Source organism: Piliocolobus tephrosceles, chromosome 12 (assembly GCF_002776525.5).
Source record: "Piliocolobus tephrosceles isolate RC106 chromosome 12, ASM277652v3, whole genome shotgun sequence".
Classification (NCBI taxonomy): Eukaryota; Metazoa; Chordata; class Mammalia; order Primates; family Cercopithecidae; genus Piliocolobus; species Piliocolobus tephrosceles.
Genome location: NC_045445.1, coordinates 103,533,467 through 103,549,850, shown reverse-complemented (window position 1 = coordinate 103,549,850; position 16,384 = coordinate 103,533,467). Strand labels below are relative to the sequence as shown.

Below are 16,384 nucleotides of genomic sequence, written 5' to 3'. Positions count from 1 at the left end.
TTTTTTTTTTTTTTTTTTTTTTTTTTTTTGAGGCGGAGTCTGGCTCTGTCGCCCGGACTGGAGTGCAGTGGCCGGATCTCGGCTCACTGCAAGCTCCGCCTCCCGGGTTTACGCCATTCTCCTGCTTCAGCCTCCCGAGTAGCTGGGACTACAGGCGCCCGCCACCTCGCCCGGCTATTGTATTTATTTTTGAGACAGAGTCTTGCTCTGTTGCCCAGGTTGGAGTGCAGTGGTGTGATCTTGGCTCACTGCAACCTCCGCCTCTTGAGTTCAAGCAATTCTCCTGCCTCAGCCTCCTGAGTAGCTGGGATTACAGGCATAAGCCACCACGCCCAGCTAATTTTTGTATTTTTAGTAGAGATGGGGTTTCACTATGTTGGTCAGGCTGGTCTCAAACTCCTCACTTCAGGTGATCCACTCCCCTTGGCCTCCCAAAGTGCTGGGATTACAGGCGTGAGCCACTGTGCCCGGCCAGATAGTGTTGTTCTTAAGGCATCTCTCTCTCTGTCCAGGTCTCTCTCTTTCTCATCCCATTGTTAATATACACGGTAAAGGCTCTCCACTGTTAAGAGACTCAGGGGACTATACTCTCCTCTGTGGCCTCCCTACTCCCTGCCCCACACCTTTGTAAGCAGTCGGTTATTAAACCCTCCTCAAGTTATGTTAATTAGAGAATGCCTTCTGTTTCTTGCTGGGTTCCTGACTGACACACACAGAATTATTAAAATACTAGTAATTGTCAGATCTCAGTATTAGTGCTGTGTCCACCATTTTCAGAAAGTTAGATTCTCACATTTCTGTTTTTAACATCTCTTAAACATCTTTTCACAAAGATTCTCACATTTCTATTTCTGAAATTTCTAATTATGACTGAGACGGTTACACCTAGAGTTTGGTGTTGTTAATATTTCACACTCTGCAGCCAGAATGCCTGGGTTGAATCTCAGCTCTAACGCATACTACTTGCGTAATTTGGGCAAATCATCTAACCCAGTGATTCTCAACCTGGGGGTAGTTTTGCCCCTCAGGGAACATTTGGCAATGTCTGCAGACATTTGGATTGTCACAACTGGGGTGCAGGGGTGTTGTTAGGCACCTAGTCATGGATAGACAACAGAGATCTTGCTAACCATCATACAAGTGCACAAGACAGTCCCCCACCACAAAGAATTATATGGTCCGAAATGTCACTAGCGCCAATAGGTTGAGAAACCCTGATGTGACCCTTCTGCGCCTCCATTTCCTAATCTTTAAAGTGTAGTTAACATTAGCACATACCTCATGGGATTGTCTGAGGGTTCAGTAAGCTAATACATGCAAAGCACTTACAACAATGCCTGGGATATAGTATGCGCTCAATAAATGTAAGCTGACATTGTCATCTTCACCATCATTATCAGGCTTTCTAGATCTCCTAGTACAAAGAGGACTTGCTCAAAGGCAGGCAGTTAGAAATTCATCACGAAAGAGAATTTACTAAAGCACTGCGAAAGCAGAGATCTTGTCTAGCTTTATTCTACTGTATCCTCGGAACCTTAGTGTCTAGCATCTATTTTATTTGTTGAATATATTGCACCGACTGGAATTCCTTACACACACACAGTAGCTGCTCCATAGTAGTGGTGGCTGTGGTGGTTATAATGGATTTCATGACAGTATGTCTTTGGAGCCTGAAAACAAGAACCAGTGGGTCTCTTCTTTCACTTTCTTGCTCAAATCTTTTTAATTTTGTTCAACAACTGTTCAACAACTCAAGGCCAAGAAGAAATTCACAGATAAGTTACATGATTTCTAAAACTGCAGAATGCATATTTATATTTTCCACATATTTTTAAAAGGTATTGATTTAGAATTATCTTAAGTGGCACTTTTTAAATTTTTTTATTTTTACCTTGCTTCAGTCCAACGAAAGAGTTAGAGTTGGATGGCAACGTCTAAAAATTAAGCAAGATGATAAGGCAAAAGCGAAAATGAGGGTAGAAAAAAATAGATGAAGCAAAGAGTTAGGTTAGAATCCCCCAAAATACCCTGTAAGAATCTAGCCCCCTGCCAGAAGGTCACAAATTTGGCAGGTAAATGCAGAGAGTAACACCTGATCCATCACGTATGTTGCACACTCATACAGTAAAAAACTACAAGAAAAGAACAATTATTCTTTGTAATGAAACACAAAAGTTCTCCCTACACAGAGAATACTGAAATGAAATTAATCTCTTCAGTGGCGTCTTTATAGAGAAGTCAATAGTTTATGGGGCTATTCTTTATAATGTCCTGCAGTGTACACAAAAGGTGTGATGCTAAAGCACAGTCCAATAAAAGTAACTCTACAAAAGGGTAAAATGACACAATTTGGGTGTAAATCTTTCTAGTAGTCTCTCCTAGTCCTGGGCTAACAGAGCGCTGTAAGGAATGGCCAGAGCACTGTAAAGAATGGCCTCCCTAAGCTGAGCTGCTCACACACAAGCTCAGGTACGGCTGTACCTGGGTAGGACCATCTGGGTGGCAGACAAGTGCAGACACATGGTCTTTAGTGGTCTGCTCAGCAGGCGATCAAGCTGACACAGCTTGTGGAAATTGAGGGGCTTAACGATGACAAAACATGTTTCACATTTATGAGGTATTTTCTTGTGCCAGTCATTGTCCCAAGGGTCTTAGAAGTATAAGCCATTAAGGCCAGGTACAGTGGGTCATGCTGTAATCCCAGTACTTTGGGAGGCTGAGGCGGATGGATCACTTGAGGCCAGGAGTTCAAGACTAGCCTGGCCAACATGGTGAAACCCCATCTCTACTAAAAGTACAAAAATTAGCTGAGAGTGGTGGGGTGCACCTGTAGTCCCAGCTACTCGGGAGGCTGAGGCAGGAGAATTCCTTGAACCCGGGAAGTGGAGGTTGCAGTGAGCTGAGATGGCACCACTGCACTCCAGGCTGGGTGACGGTGAGACTCCGTCTAAACAACAATAATAATAATAATTACAGGCCGGGCGCGGTGGCTCAAGCCTGTAATCCCAGCACTTTGGGAGGCCGAGACGGGCGGATCACGAGGTCAGGAGATCGAGACCATCCTGGCTAACACGGTGAAACCCCGTCTCTACTAAAAATACAAAAAACTAGCCGGGCGAGGTGGCGGGCGCCTGTAGTCCCAGCTACTCCGGAGGCTGAGGCAGGAGAATGGCGTAAACCCGGGAGGCGGAGCTTGCAGTGAGCTGAGATCTGGCCACTGCACTCCAGCTCGGGCGACAGAGCAAGACTCCGTCTCAAAAAAAAAAAAAATAATAATAATAATAATAATAATAATAATTACATATATATATGTAAAGTCCTACAACTTCATGGCAGGAGTATAATTAGTAAATCTCTCATTTTGCAGATGAGGAGACTGAAGAGGTAAATACTTGTAAAACGTTATCAAGCTAATAAGTGACAGTACAAGGAATTGGGCACAGAGAGCTTACATGTATGAGGTCTATATCACATGCAGCCTAAGAAAGGACAACACTTCCTCCTGGCCCCCACACTTTGCCAAGTGTTCTAGACCTCCAAGCTCAACCCAAGTCCTATTTACCCGAAAGCATTGCCACTGGTTTCAGTCCACATCAATCTTTTACTCAGTTTTTGTTTGTTTGTTTTTTGAGACAGAGTCTTGCCCTGTCACCCAGGCTAGAGTGCAGTGGCACGTCTCGGCTTACTGCAACCTCCGCCTCCTGAACCCAAACGATTCTCCTGCCTCAGTCTGCCAAGTAGCTGGGATTACAGGCACCCACCACCATGCCTGGTTAATTTTTGTATTTTTAATAGAGACTGGGTTTCACCATGTTGGTCAGGCTGGTCTCAAACTCCTGACCTTGTGATCCGCCTGCTTCGGCCCCTCAAACTGCTGGGATTACAGACGTGAGCCACCACGCCCGGCCAGTTTTTTATTTCAGGAAAATCTGCATGCACTGCAGGGGCAGGAAGGCAATTGTTGCAGCTCTCAGACAACAGTCTCTGCCTTCAAGAAGCAAAATGGGATCCCCAATCGGAGACTCCAGAATCTCAAAGCCTAACTGTCAGATTAGTGTCCCAAACAGGAAACGAGAGAAGGAAGACCCAGACAAATGAAAGTTATTGCATCAGGGGCCTCCACATACAGGAGGGGTCTGCAGGTGGGCTGAGAGAGAAGGAAAGAAGGAGAGAAAGAAAGGGGAGCAGAGAAAGCCACCTTGGTCGGAGGCAATATACTGAATGAAGGCTCCCAAAACTATGTATGGCACAGTGCCAGGAACTATTCGAAGTGTTTTGCACATATTAACATATTAATATTCACCACCACCATGCATAAGGTAGGGATTATTATCATTCACCTTTCATACAAAGAGAATAAGCACAGATGGGTTAAGCGACTTGACCAAGATCACACAGCTAATGATAGGCAGTCTGTCTCCAGAGTCATTGCTCCTAATATCTATGCTGTACTGCTTCTCTAGAAGGAAAACTTCCTGCAGTGGAGCATGCAGAAATGGCGATTGCAAGGTAAGTAAAAGCCAAGGCAATGGAGAGCCTTGGAGGCCAGATTAAGGAGTTGCTAATTATGGATGCTGTAAAGGGCAGAAAGTCAAGTGTCAGGAGAGCTTCAAGCCAGAAGATCCCCAACATGGGTACCCTGCTACTGGGTCATGGAAACTATTGTTGCATAACAAACCATCCCCCAAATTAGTGGCTTAAAACAACCATTTATTTGTTCACAGTTCTGCAATTTGGCTAGAGATTGGCAGGGATGACACGTCTCTGCTCCATGTGATGTTATCTGGGGTCAGTCATATGGCTACACTGAGTTGGGAGCTTGGCTAAAGCTGGAACATCCAAAATGGCCCCAGTCATGTCTGGTGCCTCAGCCTGGGTGGTAGCAGTGACTGGACACCTAAGCTCTTCTCTATCTGACCTCTCTCTCTTCTTCCATGTGATTGTGCATCATTCAGAAGTCTAGCCCAAGCGTCTTTATGTAACAGATGGCTTCTAAGAGGGTGACAGCTGAAGGTGCCAAGTTCCTTCAGGTCTAGGCTTGGAATTGATACCACATCACTGTAACCGCCCAAGGGGTTCATCTTGCTCACTGCCTAGACAGAGCTGATTTATCAAGACAGGGGAATTGCAGTAGAGAAAAGAGTGATTCACGCCCAGCTGGCTGTGCAGGAGACTGGAGTTGTTATTTATTTATTTATTTATTTTTTATTTATTTATTTTTTTTGAGATGGAGTCTCGATCTGTTGTCCAGGCTGGAGTGCAATGGCGCGATCTCAGCTCACTGCAATCTCCGCCTCCCGGGTTCCAGCGATTCTCCTGCCTCAGCCTCCTGAGTAGCTGGGATTATAGGTGCACACCACCATGCTCAGCTAATTTTTGTATTTTTAGTAGAGACTGAGGTTTCACCATGTTGGCCAGGCTGGTTTCGAACTCCTGACCTCATGATCCACCCACTTTAGCCTGCCAAAGTGCCGGGATACAGGCGTGAGCCACCACACCTGGCTGAGACCGGAGTTTTATTATTACTCAAGTCACTCTCCCCGAGCATTCGGGGAGCAGAATTTTTAAGGACAACTTGGTGAGTGGAAGGAAGCCAGTGAGCTAGGAGTGCTGACTGGTCAAGGATGAAATCACAGGGAGTCAAAGCTGTCTTCTTGTGCTGAGTCAGTTCCTTGGTGGGGCCACAAAATCAGATGAGCCACTTTATCAGTCTGGGTGGTGCCAGCTGATCCATCAAGTGCAGGGTCTGCAAAATATCTCAAGCACTTATCTTAGGAGCAGTTCAGGGAGGGTCAGAATCTTGTAGCCCCCAGCTGCATGACTCCTAAACCGTAATTTCCAATCTTATGGCTAATGTTAGTCCTACAAAGGCAATCTAGTCCCCAGGCAAGAAGGAGGTCTGCTTTGGGAAAGGGCTATTATTGTTTTTGTTTTATTTTTATTTATTTATTTGTTTATTTTTGAGACAGAGTCTCACTCTGTCACCCAGGCTGGAGTGCAATGGCGCTACCTCGGCTCACTGCAATCTCCGCCTCCCAGGTTCAAGCAATTCTCTGCCTCAGCCTCCCCAGTAGTTGGGATTACAGGTGCCCACCATCATGCCCGGCTAACTTTTTTATATATTTTTTTTAGTAGAGACAGGGTTTCACCATCTTGGCCAGGCTGGTCTTGAACTCCTGACCCCGTGATTCACCCACCTTGGCCTCCCAAAGTGCGGGGATTACAGGCGTGAGCCACCGCGCCCGGCCTATCGTCTTTGTTTTAAACTGTAAACCATAACTAAGCTTCTCCCAAAGTTAGTTCAGCCTATGCCCAGGAATGAATAAGGATTGCTTGGAGCTAAGAAGCAACTTGGAGCTAAGAAGCAAGCTTGGAGCTAAGAAGCAAGATGGAGTTAAGTTAGATCTATTTCACTGTCTCAGTCACAATTTTGCAAAGACGGTTTCATCACTTCTGCCATATTCCATTGGCCAAAACAAGTCCTAAGGTCAGCCCATTTTTAAGGGGAGGTAAATAGACCTCACTACTTGATGGGAAATGCCTGAGGCACATAGCGGGATGGGCGGGATTGTTAGCAGCCATCTTTACAAACAATCCACCACAATGACACCAGAGATCTCTGATTTCGTTGCTCTTGTTCTCCCTCTAATGCTCTGTCATAAATAACATTCTCTCCACAGATCCCCAGATTTGTGGAAGGACATCATAGCAACATTCCCTATGCACTTACTCTCATCCAAATGACATGTAAGCTAAGGAAATTGTATACCCAGGGTGTCATCAGGGAAAGTCATTTTAGACATCGCACGGGTCTCATGGGAAAGAACTCCGCTCAGGTCAAAGAGAACCAGAGCACCAAAGGTCACCAAGTACTCCATGGCTTGAGGTGATGCTACACTGCAAGGACTCTAATTTTCCTCCAGAAAATGAGTGGGTAAACTGGGACCCTGTGGCAAAATCTTGCCACTCGCCCTTTCTGTAGACAGTTTTATTGGAGCACAGCCACGCTCATTCATTCAACTATTGTCTATGGCTGCTTTAGCATTTAAACAGCAGAGTTGAGTAGTAATGACAGAAACTGCATGGTCCATAACACCTAAAATATGTGCTGTCTGCCCCTCTACAGAAAAAGTTTGCCAAGCATGGCACCAGGAATAATGGTCAGTAACTGTACTCTTTCTCATACTTATTTTATTTCCAGAAATTACACTGACCCCAGGGTTCACATTTTAACTGGCAGTAACAGGCAATTCTTGGGCTGGTCCATACAATTCCTTGAACAGGCAAGATAATGTAAACCTTTCAGTAACAAAATGTTAAGGTGCTTTTAAAGTCAAACTAACTTGTGCCCTTAGCATTTTTAGAACCTATTTTCAAGCCTTCACTGGCATATTCCCTCTATGCAAACCTCACATTATTCCCAGAACAGAGAGTTGCAGTAGATTTTGAATGCTCAGAGATTATTTTTTTTAAATCATAGCCAAATTGGTCATCCTCAGTGGATAATTACTGTGCCAATTCACAATCAAGAAAACCCGACAGAGCTCTCGAATTTTGCTAACCTAGTAGTACTTGAACTTTTTGAAAAACTCAAGGTAATTATAGAGGCCTGCCCTTTTGTCTTCACTTGCTTGTATACATGAAAGACTTTCAAAATACCTACTTTTTAAAACACATTTAATAATGTAAAATTGTGCTGTTTATGAGAAATGACTTTGACCATGTTCTCATATACAAAAAAAAAATCAAAAGATTCAATCCAACATACTGTTTCCCTGGAACCCTTGATGTTTTGTTCCCATGCCTATCAAGAATATATTTTTGAAATTTTATGTTTAAAAAGCTTTCAGGGAGCTCTTACCTTTCGCTGCTGTGGCCTCAGCCATGAGTATGCTCAGGCTTCCGAAGAGGCTCATCTCTAGTGTCCTCCACTGTGGCAAGAACAAGGTCTGGTTGGATCCCAATGAGGCCAATGAAATCGCCAACGCCAGCTCCAGTCAGCAGATGCAGAAGCTGATCGAAGATGGGCTGATCATTTGCAAGCCTGTGACTGTCCATTCCCAGCCACGATGCCGGAAAACACCTTGGGCAGCCAGAAGGGCAGGCACATGGGCGTAGGTAAGCAAAAGGGCACAGCCAATGCCTGAATGTCAGAGAAGATCATGTGGATGAGGAAAATGAGGATTCTGCAGGCTGCTCAGAAGATATCACGAATCTAAGAAGACTGATTGCTACGTGAATCACAGCCTGTGCCTGAAGGTGAAGGGGAATGTGTTCAAAAACAAGCGGATTTTCACAGAACACATCCACAAGCTGAAGACAGACAAGGCCTGCAAGAAACTCCTGGCTGACCGGGCTGTGGCCCGCAGGTCCAAGACCAAGGAAGAACGCAAGCACCAAGAGCGCCTCCAGGCCAATAAGGAGGAGATCATCAAGACTTTGTCCAAGGAGGAAAAGATCAAGAAATAAAAGCTCCCCCTTTGTCTTTACATACTGGCCTCCGTGATTACACAGATCAGTCATTAAAATAAAAAAAGCCTTTATCTGCTTGAAAAAAAAAAAAAAGCTTTCAGCCGGACATGGTGACTCATGCCTGTAATCCCAGCACTCTGAGAGGCTGAGGCGGACAGATCACTTCAGTCCAGGAGTTCGAGACCAGCCTGGGCAACCTGGTGAAACCCCTTCTCTACTAAATATACAAAAAATTAGCTTGGCGTGGTGGTGCTCACCTGTAGTCCCAGCTACTCAGGAGGCTGAGGTAGGAGGAACGCTTAAGCCCAGGAGTTAGAGGCTGCAGTGAATTATGATCACGCTACTGCACTCCAACCTGGGTGATAGCGAGAGACCCTGTATCCAAAAAAAAAAATCAGTTTCAAGGCCAGGTGAGGAAGCTCACGTCTATAATCCCTTTGGGAAGCTGGGGTGAGAGGATCGTTTGAGCCCAGGAGTTCAAGAGTAGCCTGGGCAGCATAGCTAAACTTCGTTTCTACAAAAAAAAAAAATTGCTGGACATGGTGGTGCATGCCTGTACTCCTAGCTACTTGGGAGGCAGAAGCTGGAGGATCACTTGAGCCCAGGAGTCAGAAGCTGCAGTGAGTTATGATCATGCCACTGCACTCTAGCCTGGGTGACAGAGAGAGACCCTGTCTCAAAAACAAAAAAAAAAAAAAAAAAAAGGTTTTTAAACACACATACCCACTGACCCAGCAATTCTAAGTCTACAATTTTTTCCAAAGTTCATGATATGGTATAATTCAAGATTATTCACAGAATTGTTTGTAATAGCAGGAAAGCTTAAGTAACCTAATATCCATCAATAAGGGACTGGTATCATTATCAGTAGAAGGTGTCCAGGTTCTTGGCTTCTCGAACAAAGAATTGGACAAAACTCACAATATGAAAGCAGTCAGCCATAGACAATACATAAACAAATAAGCATGATTGTGTTCCAACAATTTAATTGCAGTACATCTCCTTGTTGGATTAAAAGGAATAGAAAGCAGCCAGCCACGGTGGCTCATGCCTGTAATCCCAGCACTTTGGGAGGCCAAAGCGGGCAGATCATCTGAGGCCAGGAGTTCAAGACCAGCCTGGCCAACATGGTGAAACCCCATCTCTACAAAAAAACAAAAATTAGCCGAGCATGATGGTGGGTGACTGTAATCCCAGCTACTCAAGAGGCTGAGGCTGGAGAATTGCTTGAACCCAGGAGGCAGAGGTTGCAGTGAGCTGAGATCGTGCCATCACACTCCAGCCTGGGCAACAGAGTGAGACTCCATATCAAAAAAATAAAAAAAAAAAAAGAATGGAGAGAATCTTTAGAATCTTATATAGAACTCCAGGATTATTGCAAATGAAAAAGCAAAGTGTTGGATAGGGTATAAAATATGTTATCATTTGTGAAAAAAATAGAAGGGAGAGAACAGATATAATTTACTTCTATATGCATAAAATATTCTGGAAAGACACATACAAGAAACAGATAATAGTATTTCGTTCAGAGGGAAATTAATAGAAGAAACTGGCCACACAGGTGATAAAGAGTTAGGACACCAAATAGAAGATTATGAATTAACCTTAAAGGTATTAATAGCAAGAAATGACTACCAGCCTTACGGATGAAGGAACACAGGGAGGAGGTGTTGTTACCAGATCCTAGAAGCTGGGCCAATTCAGCAGTAGTAGAATCATGGTGGGGGCTGCCCGGAGGGGAGCTGGAGCCAAGAAGTTGCAGCAACTGCGGGAAACCCTATGTAAAGCATGAGGAGACAGAGAAATACCTTGGCTCTGCCTTCCTTGCACCCTCCAGTCTGTACCAGTGCCTGCCCTTCCTCCATTGCCTGAAGCTAGCCAGAAGCCACCAAGCAAAGGAACCTGGGAAATGTAGTTTCCTGCAATAGAAAACAGAGCTGACAAAGAGCAGGGAATGGATTTGTGAAGAAACAGGCAAATACATGACAAGCCCAGAAGGAAATATGTTGACCTGGGAGTCAGCAGTGGCAGGGGGATATTTTAATGTTTACCCTCTTGTGCTTCCTGAATTTTGAACCCTGTGAATATATTGCCTATTAAAATAAATATAATTAAAACAAAGAATATGTGAAATAAATACATGTCTAATGGAGTGTAATTTTTTTATTAGAAGAGGAAATTTCAAAGAAATGTCAAGCTAGAAACAACTGAATGATCACTATCAAGGGAATGGTGAAAGTATGGTGCTTATGCACAATGCACAATTAAATAACATATAGCTATATGAAAGAATGAGTCATAGAATACCTATGAAAAGACACACAAGAAAGTGGTGGCCAGGCACAGTGGCTCACACCTGTAATCCCAGCACTTTGGGAGGTCGAGGCTGGCGGATCATTAGGTCAGGAGTTCGAGACAAGCCTTACCAACATGGTGAAACCCCATCTCTACTAAAAATATAAGAATTAGCTGGGCTTGGTGGCACATGTCTGTAATCCCAGCCACTCAGAAGACTGAGGCAGGAGAATTGCTTGAACCTGGGAGGCAGAGGTTGCAGTGAGCCGAGATCACGCCACTGCACTCCAGCCTGGGTTACAGAGCGAGTCTCCGTCTCAAAAAAAAAACGGGTGTCAACTGATGCTCAAGGGAGATGATGAGTAGATGGGTGGTTGTGGGACAGGTGAGAAGACTAGATGACAGGGAAGGCCCATAGTGAGAACATTGTATGTCTTTTTGCATTTTCTGATTTTGGTACCATGTGTACGTATTGCCCATTCAAAATAGGAATCAAGATTATTTTTCTCCCCCTTACCCTTTTTTTTTAAGACAGGGTCTTACTCTGTCGCCCATGCTGGAGTGCAGTGGTACAATCCTAGCTCACTGCAGCATCAACCTCTTAGCTCAAGTGATCCTCCTACCTCAGACTCCTGAGTAGCTAGAACCACAGGCGCACACCACCATGCCTGGCTAATTTTTTCCCCTAAATAAATTTTAACCAGTTGGGCATGGTGGCTCGCACCTGTAATCCCAGCACTTTGGGAGGCTGAGGCAGGCAGATCACCTGAGGTCAGGAGTTCGAGACCAGCTTGGCCAACATGGCAAAACCTCGTCTCTACTAAAAATACAAAAATTAGTTTGGCGTGGTGGCAGGTGCCTGTAACCCCAGCTCCTGGGGAGGCTGAGGCAGGAGAATCACTTGAACCCAGGAGACAGAGGTTGCAGTGAGCTGAGATCATGCCATTGCACTCCAGCCTGTGCAACAATAGTGAGACTCCCTCTCAAAAAAAAAAAAAAAAAAAATTAACTGTGCTAAAATGCACACAACATGAAGTTTGTCATCTTAATCATTTTATTTTGAGATCATTTATTTTGAGATAGAGTCTCACTCTGTCGCCCAGGCTGGAGTGCAGTGGCACGATCTCGGCTCACTGCCACCTCCGCCTCCAGGGTTCAAGCGATTCTTCTGCCTCAACCTCCCGAGTAGCTGGGATTATAGGCACCCGGCCACCACGCCCAGCTAATTTTTGTATTTTTAATAGAGACAGGGGTTTCATCATGTTGGCCAGGCTGGTCTGGAACTCCTGACCTCAAGTGACCTGCCTGCCTTGGCCTCCCAAAGTACTGGGATTACAGGCGTGAGCCCCTGGCCCCGGCCCATCTTAATCATTTTAAAGTATACAGTCCAATGGTGTTAAGTATATTCACATTGTGCAACCAATCTCCAGAACGTTTTTGTCTTGCAAAACGAAAACTGTACCCATTAAGCAACAGCTCCCCATTCCTCACAGTTTCCAGCCCCTAGCAGCCACTATTATGTTTTCTGTCTCTACGAACGTGACTATTCTAGGTATCTCATATAGGTGGAATCATACAGTATTTGTTTTTTTCATAACTGCCTTATTTCACTTAGCATAATGTCCATCAGGTTCATCCATGTTGTATCACACATCAGAATTTCCTTCCTTTTTAGAGACAAGGTCTCACTCTCACACAGGTTGGAGCACTCTGGCACAATTATAGTTCACTGTAACCTCAAATTCCTGGGTTCAAGCAATCCTTCCACGCCAGCCTCCTGAGTAGCTGGGACTAAAAATGCGACCTGGCTAAGTTGTTTTTTTTTTGTTGTTTCTTTTGTTTTTTTTTTTTTTTTGAGACAGAATCTCGCTTTGTTGCCCAGGCTGGAGTGCAATGGCATGATCTCAACTCACTGCAACCTCCACCTCCCAGGTTCAAGCAATTCTCCTGCCTCAGCCTCCCAAGTAGCTGAGATTACAGGCGTGCGCCACCACACCCAGCTAATTTTTTGTATTTTTAATAGAGATGGGGTTTCACCATGTTGGCCAGACTGGTCTCAATCTCCTGACCTCAGGTGATCCTCCCACGTTGGCCTCCAAAAGTGCTGGGATTACAGGCGTGAACCACCGAGCCTGGCCTCTAGCTAATTTTTTTTTTTAATTTTGTATAGAAATAGGGTCTCCCTATGCTGCCCAGGCTGGTCTCAAACTCGTGGGCTCAAGGGATCCTCCCACCTCAGCCTCTCAAAGGGTTGTGATTACAGGCATGCACCACCACACCCAGCCCCTTCCTTTTTTAAGGTTGAATGATACTCCATTGTATGGATACACCACATTTTGTTTGTGCATTCATTCATTTATGGACACTTGAGTAGCTTCCACCTTTCTGGTTATAAGAAATCAAGATTTTGGCTGGGCACGGTGGCTCACGCCTGTAATCCCAGCACTTTGGGAGGCCGAGGCAGGCAGATCACCTGAGGCCGGGAGTTTGAGACCAGCCTGACCAACATGGAGAAACCCTGTCTCTACTAAAAATACAAAATTAGCTGGGCGTGCTGGCGCATGCCTATAATCCCAGCTACTCGGGTGGCTGAGACAAGACAATTGCTTGAACCCAGGAGGCAGAGGTTGCGATGAGCCGAGATCACGCCATTGCACTCCAGCCTGGGCAACAAGAGTGAAACTCCATCTTAAAAAAAAAAAAAAAAAAAAAGAATAAAAGAAATTAGGGACTTCCCTATATTTATGCTAAATGTTTTAATGATAAATATTTTTAGAAGGACAGGTAACAAAATGGAACGCACAGCATGATTCCAATTTAGGGGAAAATATATATGCATACACAGAAGAAAGTACTTCAAGGTCAGAAATGGAAATCCCTCAATAGATTGAACAAAGAGAGATCTAAAGATGGAAGGAATCTAGACATTGGGTTGGCACATTACCGTGGGCATCAAAGAAAGAGGTCAGAGGTGAAGATGGAGGGTCTGCACTGGCACTAAGGAACCACTAACTTAACTCACCCAAGTGTCACTTGTTTCTGGATTTCTTGTTCATGGGAAAATAAAATTTTCTGGATTAAACTAACCAGAAACTAAACTATCAAAAGTCCCTTTTGATTACATGTCCTCCTAAGTTTTAATCCTATTTGATCTAATTTTCTCCATTTTACATGCTGTTTTTGTCCAGTATCTTAGTTCCATTATGTGTTTTTCGTTCTTTTTTAGTTTATTTTATTGTATGCAACTCATAACCTGAAGTTCCATTATGTTTTAATGCCCCTTTAATAACCATCCTTAAAAATATGTAGTAAATTCCTGTTTAGCTTTACTTACACATTTACCAATATATTTGTTCTCATAGGTCTTCCATCGGAACTCTTGTTTCCTTGCTCAAATATCTTTTTCCTTATGAAAATCCTTTGCTTTTTTTTCTCAGTAAGGATTTAAACAAATTTTTGTTTTTTTGAGATGGGGTCTCGCTATGCTGCCCAGGCTGGTCTCGAACACCTGGGCTCAAGCCATCCTCCTATCTCAGCCTCCCAAAGTGTTGAGATTATAGGCATGAGCCACAGTGCCTGGCCCACAAGGATGTGTTGGTAGTAAATTTGTGTAACTCTTTGTCTATAAATGTTTTTATTTAACTCTTTCAATCTAATGATGGTTTAGCTTCACAATGAATTCCTTTGACTTGCATGAGGCAAGGAATTGGAATGTCATATTCTACATAACTCCTGGGCCTTGAAGAGATGAACCATTAGTAAAAAGTGGAAAAGAAAAACACCTACCTGGCCGGGTGCGGTGGCTCAAGCCTGTAATCCCAGCACTTCGGGAGGCCGAGGCGGGCGGATCACGAGGTCAGGAGATCGAGACCATCCTGGCTAACCCGGTGAAACTCCGTCTCTACTAAAAAATTACAAAAAACTAGCCTGGCGAGGTGGCGGGTGCCTGTAGTCCCAGCTACTTGGGAGGCTGAGGCAGGAGAATGGCATGAACCCAGGAGGCGGAGCTTGCAGTGAGCTGAGATCCGGCCACTGCACTCCAGCCCGGGCGACAGACTCCGCCTCAAAAAAAAAAAAAAAAGAAAAGAAAAACACCTACCTACTAGCACAAGCTGACAACGAAGAATGTATTTAGTTGCCTGGCCTCTGGGTGGAAAAATATCTCCCCTGAAAAATGTATAACCCTGAGCCGTACCATACGACCTGCATGGACCAAGAACTCCTACAATGAAAAGTTGACATAAAAATTTTTCCCAGTCTCTGGTGTCTGGCAGAAACAAATACAAAAATACTTTAGGAAGCCCACATCCCAAACCTGAGATACACAGGACCACAGAGGTAAAGCTCCACCGACGTTGCACTTAAACTCTGAATTATAAACACGGCTGGGCACAGTGACTCATGCCTGTAATCCCAGCACTTTGGGAGGACAAGGCGGGCAGATCACCTGAGGTCAGGAGTTCAAGACCAGTCGGCCAACATGGTGAAACTCTGTCCCTACTAAAAATACAAAAATTAGCCGGATGTGGTGGCGCCCACCTGTAATCCCAGCTATTCAGGGGGCTGAGGCAGGAGAATTGCTTGTACCCAGGAGACAGAGGTTATAATGAGCTGAGATCACGCATTCCAGCGTGGGCGACAGAGTGAAACTCTGTCTCGAATACATAAAAATAAATAAGTAAATAAATAATAAAACAGAAAAGGAAAAGATTCCACGGGGAGAAAAAGCGGGTGCAAAACTGCAGATCAATAGCCCCAAAGTACCTCAAATAATATAACAACCTAATGGAAAGGATAAAATGAATCTGTTTAAAACGATTAAAGACATAAATGGAAGCACTGTCATCCATAAGAACAAGTCGCTATTTTAAAAATAACCAACAGATTTTGAACCAAATTGGTCTCCTAGAAATGAAATATATAAATATTGAAATCTAAAACTCAGTGGACTTTTATATCATATTTAACATTGCTGAAGAGAATTACTGAACTGGAGAACATATCTGAAGAATTTACTCAAAATGCAGCACAACAAGATAAAAAGATGGAATACATGAATTATGGAGCATATGAAAAAGAGGTTATCCAGGATAGAATGAGATAGTTAAATATATCTCTAACAGGAACTCCCCAAGGAGAAACCAGAAAGATTGTAGGGATAGTGGGATGATGGAGAATTGATATTTTAAAACATAATGGCTGACAATTTTTTCTGTATTGATTAAAGCCATAAATCCCAGTTTTAAGAAGCACATCCATGCCAAGCAGGGAATATAAAAATAAACCGAGACCGGGCGCGGTGGCTCATGCCTGGAATCCCAGAACTTTGGGAGGCCGAGGTGGGCGGATCACTTGAGATCGGGAGTTAGAGACCAACCTGGCCAACATGGTGAAACCCCACCTCTACTAAAATTACAAAACTTAGCCGGGCGTGGTGGCGGGCACCATAATCCCAGCTACTCAGGAGGCTGAGGTAGGATGATCGCTTGAACCCAGGAGGGTTCCAGTGAGCCAAGAGCATGACGCTGCACTCCAGCCTGGGCAACAGGGCAAGACTCCGTCTCAAAATAAAAAAATAAAATAAAATAAAATAAAATAATCAACCCAGGCTGGGTGT

At 44.3% G+C, this 16,384-nt stretch overlaps 1 pseudogene; it reads left to right on the top strand.

Moving 5' to 3' along the window:
- Window positions 1–7,875: 7,875 nt before the first annotated feature.
- LOC111536439 lies at window positions 7,876–8,469 on the top strand (annotated as a pseudogene).
- Window positions 8,470–16,384: the final 7,915 nt, after the last annotated feature.